This window comes from Stegastes partitus, unplaced genomic scaffold (genome assembly GCF_000690725.1).
Source record: "Stegastes partitus isolate 25-593 unplaced genomic scaffold, Stegastes_partitus-1.0.2 Scaffold125, whole genome shotgun sequence".
Taxonomy (NCBI): Eukaryota; Metazoa; Chordata; class Actinopteri; family Pomacentridae; genus Stegastes; species Stegastes partitus.
Window position 1 is genome coordinate 682501 of NW_007577856.1, and position 8936 is coordinate 691436.

The window sequence follows — 8936 nt, forward strand, 5'->3', positions numbered from 1 at the left end:
AGAGGAATCACTGGGATGGCATCATTTTCAGAGAACTCTGACTCAGAGGACTGAAGCACAGCGTTTACAGCTTGTTGGTTTGGGTACAGTTCCATATCAGTGCAAATGTTTGTTAGTATAGTACTGCCATCCAGAAATGGAGCCCTCACACCAGACCTCCAAAAGCCCACGATGAGGCCTCCACTTCTCACTTTGAATGCCATGGTAATAAAACAGAGGTAAACATAGCTAACTTATTTTACTGACTGGTGGTTTGAGCAGTGATTTCTGTAAATCATTAAAGTGGCATTTCAGCTTCTGTTTTAGATGATTTGTTCATTCTGAGACCTGGTCAAATTAAACAGGAGAGGTATTACTGGAAACACTGCAGCCTCTCACAAACCTATAGTTATGTTATCACCGTATCCTATCAGTTTAAAAGTCACGTGACACATGTTTCTTTTTGAGCCCCTTACACAGCCTTCCCTGTCACCTTCACCATCAGGGTCTACAAGCTTGAAGTATCCCATGCCTCCTTCTGGCAGATAAGAGTGGAAAGGAGGCAAAGCACTCTGGAGGAATACATAGAACTACAAGAAGTGAAAGATCTGTGGTGCACAAAGCCAAATATGTATAGGATTGTACAAAATGAGTTTGTCCTGCTGTATAAAGTGTGTGTCATTTGGCCACTATAGCAGTATAGTATAATAGGTCAAGCTTACAATATACAGTGTGCTTTTTTTTTCTTTTTTGCTGTCAAATGTTCTCGCCTCTCGCCTCAGGACTGGAAACCAGGCTGAAAAGCAATGTTTCGCTGCCCTCTCTAGTTAAAAGTCTCAAGTGTGTTGCCTCTTAAAGAACCCATATTGTGCTTCTTTTCAACAAATTAATCAAAATCTTACATGTGCCCGCTTTGTCTGTTTTTCAGCTCAAAGTATGGTAAAGATGCTTCATTTTACCATAACTACTGGTTGTAGGGCTGTTCTAAACAAGCTGTTTTGCTCTCAAAAGCAATGAGCTGCTGCTCTTCCCACCCTCTTTAGGAAGAACATGCCGTCTGCTTAAGTGACTTTCAGTGCAGAGCTTGTCAAGCACAGTTTGAGCTGGATGACTATTGGTTAGTTAGGCGTTACGTAGCACTTGGGTTGGATTCTGATTCCCTTGTAAAGCTAGGGGGCTAACCAGTTGTGATGGTCTCGAGAAAAAACAGAAGTAGACGTCTTTATATCTTAAAAGCTTTTATATTCCCCTTCCAAGTTTATACCAAGAGCAAAATATAATAAAAATGGATTTTCACTCCATGGAAAAGGACTTTCATACGGTGTTGAGTGGCACTTTAAAATAGTACCTTCTGTAGAGAAGCACGTAGACTATATTGTCAGGTTTGGTGGATTTGCTGATCAGACGAGTTATTGTAGGTCATATGATACAATAAATTACATTATTAAAGGCCAATATTTAGTTTGAAAATGTAAAGTTTTTGACCTCAGTGTGTGTGTGTGTAGCAAAATAATCTCAGCTCAAGGTCCACAAATCATATTTTTTCAGATCATTCAACAACTTCTCATTTGAAGCACTGTAACTCCACATGACAACAACCACATGAACCCTGGACATTGGGGGCAGACACCACTAGCCGTCTGTGAGCACCAACCTAAAACCACAAACACGATTAGATATGGAATCAAATCATACCAAGAGTCAGCAGAAGGCTGTTGAAAAATCAAGGAGCTTATCCACATCTGATACCAATCTCTGAAATAAGACAGGTTATGGCCATTCAAACTGCAGTGTTCAAAGCTTCTAAAAAGTTTCTCTGTTTGCCTTGAATTTAGGTTCATCCATCACACTTAACTTGATCAGTTTTCACATCACTGTCACAATATCTCACAGCGTTGACTTTGAATATTGATGGAAAACTGTGCTATGAGCTTGTAACATAACCAACTGGCAAAAAAAAAAAACTGTTTTAAAGCCAGATCAGCCTTTCTACACCTACTCAGATTTTCTAAGCTTGGATCAGTAGTAAAGTCTTCCAAGTTGATGTCCATTTCACAAAACCTTCAAAGAAAAAGCTGCCAGACAGACAAGCAGAGATTATTCAGCACAAATTTCTGAAATTTACCTAACATGACGACAACAGACAAAAGAATGGATGAGCCCTCAATTCATGTCACAGCCAAGCCTAGGGGGAATTTGGATGTCGCATGCCTTGCCTCCCTACTCTTCCCACTCTCACAGATGAACATCTGGCAAGGCACCATTATAGTGTCTTGATACAAAGGAACTATGCGAGATCGGAGACTATGAGGGGCATCGAGCATGACGCATATCCTTTAAATTTGTGCAAGCACGCACAACTTTCATGAATTGACATAAAACAGTGCCCCAATTATACATAGTTATCGCAGATTATGTACAATATGAACTATTCATGGCCCTTGAGCAAAATTTGATGTTATTCAGGTAAATGAAATGTTCATACACTACGGGGGATGAGTGGAAGGAATAGGTTGTGTAGCTTAGGGGAGAGACCAAAGTGTTGGTATTGGAGGTGAAGGCCAGCAACCCAAGGCCTGGGCAGGGCCTTCCTAAAGTCCATGTTAAACAGAGGCTCATCTCCGCTTGCAGTGGTTAACCATTTCAGGCTCCAAATCATTGAAGAGAAGGAACAGAAAGCATACAAGCGCTGGCAATGAAGATCAGAGCACCTTTATAATATCAACTTTGAAAGCTTAAGGTCAGTCGATTGCTTTTGCTTATCTAAAGAGGAGACAGATACAGTGAGGTCATGCAGGGAATCGAATTTCTCAGTGTGTGAAATGAACTTCCCAATACTAAGAAACACCCTAAGCCACAAGAAGGACTGCTCCAAGATGATAGTTACATGAAGACTAAACACCCAGACCTTAAGTGAGAACTGATTTTACCCTGAGAAATTGTAATAGTAAGATTTTTATCATTGCCTTCTGGATGAACTTCTTTGGTCCACTGTGGAGGTGATAACAATATCCTTTCCCAAGGAAGCTAGAAACTGCAGGGTCTAAATGTCTTAAATGAAACTGGACCTCAGACATGAAGTTTATAGACTCGAGGAGGGAAGGAAGTGAAAAAATATTGAACCAGATTACATTTGGATTCAATTGGTTTGATCAAATATAAGCAAGGCAGGCTGCAGGGAGAGACTAAGCACAGATATGGCTGATGAGCCTTCTTAATGAGTTGTACTGATGCTTTGTTGTCACAAAACACAAGGTTTCCTCAACCAATTATCTTCCTGCAGGAAGGGGAACAGATCACAACAGAGCAGTAGGCTGGAAGCAGCAGACAAGGATGGAAGTCCCTTTGTTATACATCTGCAAAACATTATTAAGAAGACCCCAAAACCTGCTAAGACAGCAGAGTCAGATTGGAACCTTAAAGTGACCAATGATCAAAGTGTGACATATAAAAGAAGGTTAGGCTATTTCAGTGTCCGTATAATGTTGACCAACTGTGAATCTGATCACGAGTCTTTATGTCAAGATGATGAGCAACTTATCCACGATTTGAAAAGGTTGAGAAGACTGGCTGCTAAAGAGCTGCCTGACAAATGGTTAAGGTGCCCTAGCAAAGACCATATTTGCATGTTTAATCATAGATTGAAATGATATAGCATCAGCAAAACTTCTCCAAACAGATCTAGCTTGTCCTGGGGCAGGTACTCTGTATCTAGAGATAAAGTCAAGTTGCAGGTAATGTACTCATTTAAAACAAGAGCTGTTGTGGCAAAATGATCTTCAGTAAGGAAATATGATTGAAAGTACAAACCACTTTACAAGTATAAGTATTGATTTTGTGTCCCCAAAGAGTTTTCATGGTTTGAATTTACAGTCGTAAAAGTAATGGTTAAACCCTTTACCAGACCATAATACTTGAAAAGTCTGAGACCCGATGGTGTTATTAATTATGGTCATAATCCCACCTCGGTAATATAATAGCTGAGATGCCAAGGTGTTACTAAATGTGGAAATTAAGTTCTATTTTAAATATGGAAATTTGTCAGAATTTAATGTAATAGCTCATAAATATAAACACAATATTCCATATATTATGATATTCAACAAAACATGGTTTATGTTTTCAGTAAACTCCAGATGGATGTGACTGGAAGTGTGCAGAAGCCTTGAAAGAAGCATTTATGAAGTCCACATTCCCAGACTGAGTGTCTGTACCGTCCAGCCATCCGTTTTCTATACGTCACTTTATCCTCTCGAGTGGAGCCCACCTCACTATCTTTGGGTGAAGCCAAGGTTCACCTGGACAGGTAATCAGTCCATCGCAGGTCTACAGAGGTCAGCAAAAAGCACACTCACATTCACACCCATGGACAATTTAGAATCACCAGTTAATTAATCTCAGCACATCTTGGGACTGTAGGAGCCCAAAGCACTACGTAAAATCCTCGCAGGCACAGGGAGAACATGTAAATTCCACACAGAATGGCCCAAGAACCTCTGAGCTATGAGACGAGAGTGGTAGCCATGTACCACTCAGCCACCTGTACCTGCTATTTAATTAGCGTGAAGCGTGATCTGCAGTTGGCGAAGGAAGATGGCACAGAGCAGGGCTCCAGACTACCTTTTTCACCACTGGAAAATCAGCTTATTAATGCACATTAAATTTACCAATGTTCCCTGAATGCCTCACTGTGAAGGCTAGCTGCTGCTCAGTGGCTGCAGTGTGCTCAGAAAGGTGTGTGACCGAAATTACTTTGAAAAAAGTGAAATAATGCATCCTAATGTCAGAACTTTCCAAGATGGCCATCTATTTTTTAAATATATTTTGGGGTTTTTTTGCCTTTATTTTAGAGCAGTAGAGATAGATGAGAAGCTGATACACCGATGATCAACTTTACTCTGCCAGACTTATTCTAGTTTTATCTAAAAGCTTCGAAAGCTACCTTACACGCAGTTATTGTAATATCTTATACTTGAATCATGCTCTTAAAAACAGACATTTTAACACAACGAGACTGATATAGTTACTTGTGGCTGGAGGAGAAGGGCCAGCAGGGGGTGCTGGAGCTGCAGCTCATCTTGTGGGCGGAGACAACTGACTTGAACCCGGAAGCTGTTATGAACACAGAGGAAACAGGTGCTTAAATCAGAGTTCATGGTGTTTGAAGGAAAGACTGGTGGAAGTTTGGAGGAGACAGGACGAGGAGATGCTAGGTGTGAGGACTTCCGGGGCTGGAGCAATATTAATGTGGTTACATCTTGGATATTCCCAGAGGAGCTGGAGCGGGATGGGCAGAGCTGGGACGCCCCAAAGTTTCTGATGCAGAGTTGAAGTTATAAACTGAAAGTAGCCGAAGCAGATTAAAAGTTCGAGATGACAATATCGGTTTGAGGTTGGATTTGGCTGCTAGAAGCTCGTACTAGATTTTAAAATCGTTGGAAGAGGATGAAAGAGATTTCCAGAGTTGAGGACACGTGATCGTTCACTTTCGACCCGCTTTGGTTTGAATGCTGCGATTCTACATTGAAGACGGATCAGCTGGCCCAAGCTTAATCACCGTCAAAAGGTAAGAACACATCTCCAAACAATGAGTTAACCTACAGGAGTGATCTCTAAAGACGAAATGAAAAGCAGCGAAGATCTGCGGATCTGTCGCAGCTGGTGGAGCTGAATGACTGAACGCTGCTTCGGTTATAAAGCACACTAAGTGGGTGGGCTGGACTGAGGTGGAGCCTGTCTGAACAAATGTAAAAGCTCTATTTGTGCTCAGAACAGTCTGGTTTGTCAGGATGTGTTTCCTCTGTTTCCTTCTGTTGGCCCAATCATAGAGCAGCGGTCCCTCCACATCCACCAGTTTGACCTGTTCTGGCTTCATTTCATCCTGCAGACACACAACAGACTGCCACCTTAACAAGGGTCATAACAGTGACCAAAGTAGGATAGCAGAATGATATGATTTGGTGTTCATCTGTAGTTGACGGAGTTCTCCTCGCAGGAAACTGGGTGGAGCATGAGCGGTCTCAAAAGTACCAACATAGTTGTCGGACAGATCCCTTCTGTTCATAGTTCGCCACCTAACCAAAATGTGGAGCCAGGGATGTGCAAAATGAGAAGCAAGCGTAATGTTTGTTGGCACCGACAATGTTACAGCTCAAAGTGCGTTTCAACACTTTCTCAGAGCAACACTTGTGGCACTTGCACTGTACTGGAGGCTAAAAAGGATGCCACTAGGTGTCGCTCCCTCACATTCTGTTTTTTGTGATCAGTTAACAGCCATAAATGAATGAATGTCAGCTTCTGTGGATAAATCAGTGATCGGGATTTATTCCAGACTAAACCCCCTTGTAGTTTGACTCTTTCTGTCACTCCCCCAAAGTTTGCCCGTTAACTACAACTAGCTGCGTGCAAATACTTTTTCTCTCATATTCAACTATTAGAAAGTTCGTCGTATTTATTTTTTCTCCCATAAACCCAAGGAGGCTCAGTGGCTGTAAAATGTAACACCTTCAGCTGAAGTCCGACTCATTGTTATCATTTCTCTTCCTTCAAAGTTTGCAATTCATTTCTCTCGCAATAGTTTTTCGATTGAGAACTCCAAGCAGAGGTGGGGGGGAAAAAAGTCTTTCTCCTCTTGCCTGGTGTTAATGGGTTCAGGCTACTCAGAAAAAAAGCAGACCTCTGTAATCCTCCATGGATACAGCCATGTCAATAAAACCCTCTGCCATTTAATACCTTTCTTTGTAACAGTGAAATACTGCAGAGATACACTGCCAAATGAGAAAACTTTCGAGCCTTTTCTTCAGTCAAGGCTGCATTTCCAGTTTTGTTTTACAAGTAAACAGAGTTGAAATGGGCTTCAAATAAACAAACACAGAAGGACTGTGAATGGATCTCTTTGTTTCTGGTCGAGGGGTCATTGCCATGAAGATTTTCTTCATCTCCTTCCAACACATGCATTAACTTCTCCCTGATGTCGTTACTGTACTGTTTCAGAGATGGCAAGCACAACGCTGACCTCTGGCATCACATCGCCCCACTGATTGAATGATGGTGCTTCGTTAATTTCTTCTATTTATCATTGAACATACAAAGGCCATTGTGTTGGAAATGATGCAGATGTGGTTTTATGATCTCTAATGATTTTTTGTTGCATTTTTTTTTCTCCGATAATATTGGGTCATACAGAAAACATGCTGTTTATTCCTTTACTCTTTCTGCAGCAGCTCTTCTGGGCATGTCCTTTAGATGAAGAGGGATCCAGAAGAGAAAGTGCTCAGCGTAAGACAGCAATAAAGAGAAACGCCGGTTTCCTGGGAAGCAGTTATGAATATGGCTTATATTGCAGTCTTCTCTCTTCATTTCCTTTGAAATGTTTTGTTTTCTCCTCAAAATACTGTACCATATACCTCCTGCTCCCCTCTTGTGATCTACACCTCTCAGGCATTTGCGAAGCTGACAGACCTTTTATGGGAGATGTTGTATGGGAATATTTCTATGGCTGTGTGCCACGGCCACCGAATATAATCAATGTTAATGATATACAGTAAAATATGAGCTCCCTGGGTTGCTTTTGAATGCTGTGTGGCTTGGTGGATTGTTCATTTTGAAACAAGTGTTTCTCATTATGTCGAGTATTGTGCTTGGCAGGGAGGCCGCAAAAATCCTGCCAATGCATAATCTGCTTTCCAGTGCCTGCTTAGAATACCATATATAGTTTCACCTGTTATCCTGCTCACTTCTCAGAGATAATCCACACAGTCAGCATGTTTTCATTTTTCACTTTGTTAAATTTTTAGAGGTATGTTGTGGCTGATACCCTGTGAGACAAAAGTTTTTCATGCATGTATAGTTAATTCAATTTGGATTCTGATTACTTTTTTAGTTGTTTTTAAAGTCCAAATTCAGAGCATAATCCTCTGAGCTTCTTGGTTTGTCCCCAGTGACCTCTACAATTTGTTACACTATGTACTACTACTTGACCCAAGTTTGCACTTTGCAGCAAGTAAAACCTTTGCATGGCACAGACGGGAACTAAACAACAATAACAGGCATCACAACGCTTATTTTTTTAAAAACAAAAACAGCATCTCTTTGCACCACACAACCACAATACGTGCAGCAGCAGTATTTTCATTCATTGATATCCATTTTATAAAATCCCAACTTGCAATTTGTTCAGCCTTAAATATCCTCCCAGTAAATCTCCTTTTCTGGCAGCCATCTTGAAAATAGCATGTTGGTTTGTAACAGAGACGTGGAATTTGTGACACACCGATGAGAGTATTCTAGCTTTGACCCATCTCTGTAAATGGAACGTCTCTCTGGAGATAAGTGGACATTTAAAGAACTATACCAGCAGTTCAAAAGGTTGCAGGATCGAAAAATAACCCCCAAATCTCAAAAGGCGTCAGAGGTCAGAGGTCGCCACATGAGCACACGACACACAACCTGCCTTAAAGAAATTTTGTTTTCAAATTGTCACAGAAATTCCCCCCCCTAAGAAAACCTTTTTTGCACCAATAATCAGATTGTTTCATTGTGCTCAGTCATGGCCTTTACAAGTTGGGAGAGGACAAACTGCTGTTGGAGCACCAACTGTACCGCTCAGCTGATTTTGATCAATCTCAGCTCCTGACTTGACTAATTTTTGCTGCCTCGATATTGAATTTCTAAATTTGTGCAGCGTTTTGTGTGCGTCGTAATTAATATGGATGTTTGAGACCGCAGTGGGAAAAAATAATGACGCCGTCGAAAAAAAACATCACAGAAGGAGACGATTACAGTCAAATAACAGCTAATAGCACCATTCGAACAGAAAGGACCTCATTTACCAAAAAATAGTACATGTGGCAAAGACCAATGAGCGACACAACATTGCGAGTTTGTGCATGCATGTGTGCAGGAAACTGTGTTGGCCTTAGCCTAATTGATCTGCGATTGAGGAAAAGTGCTTTTTG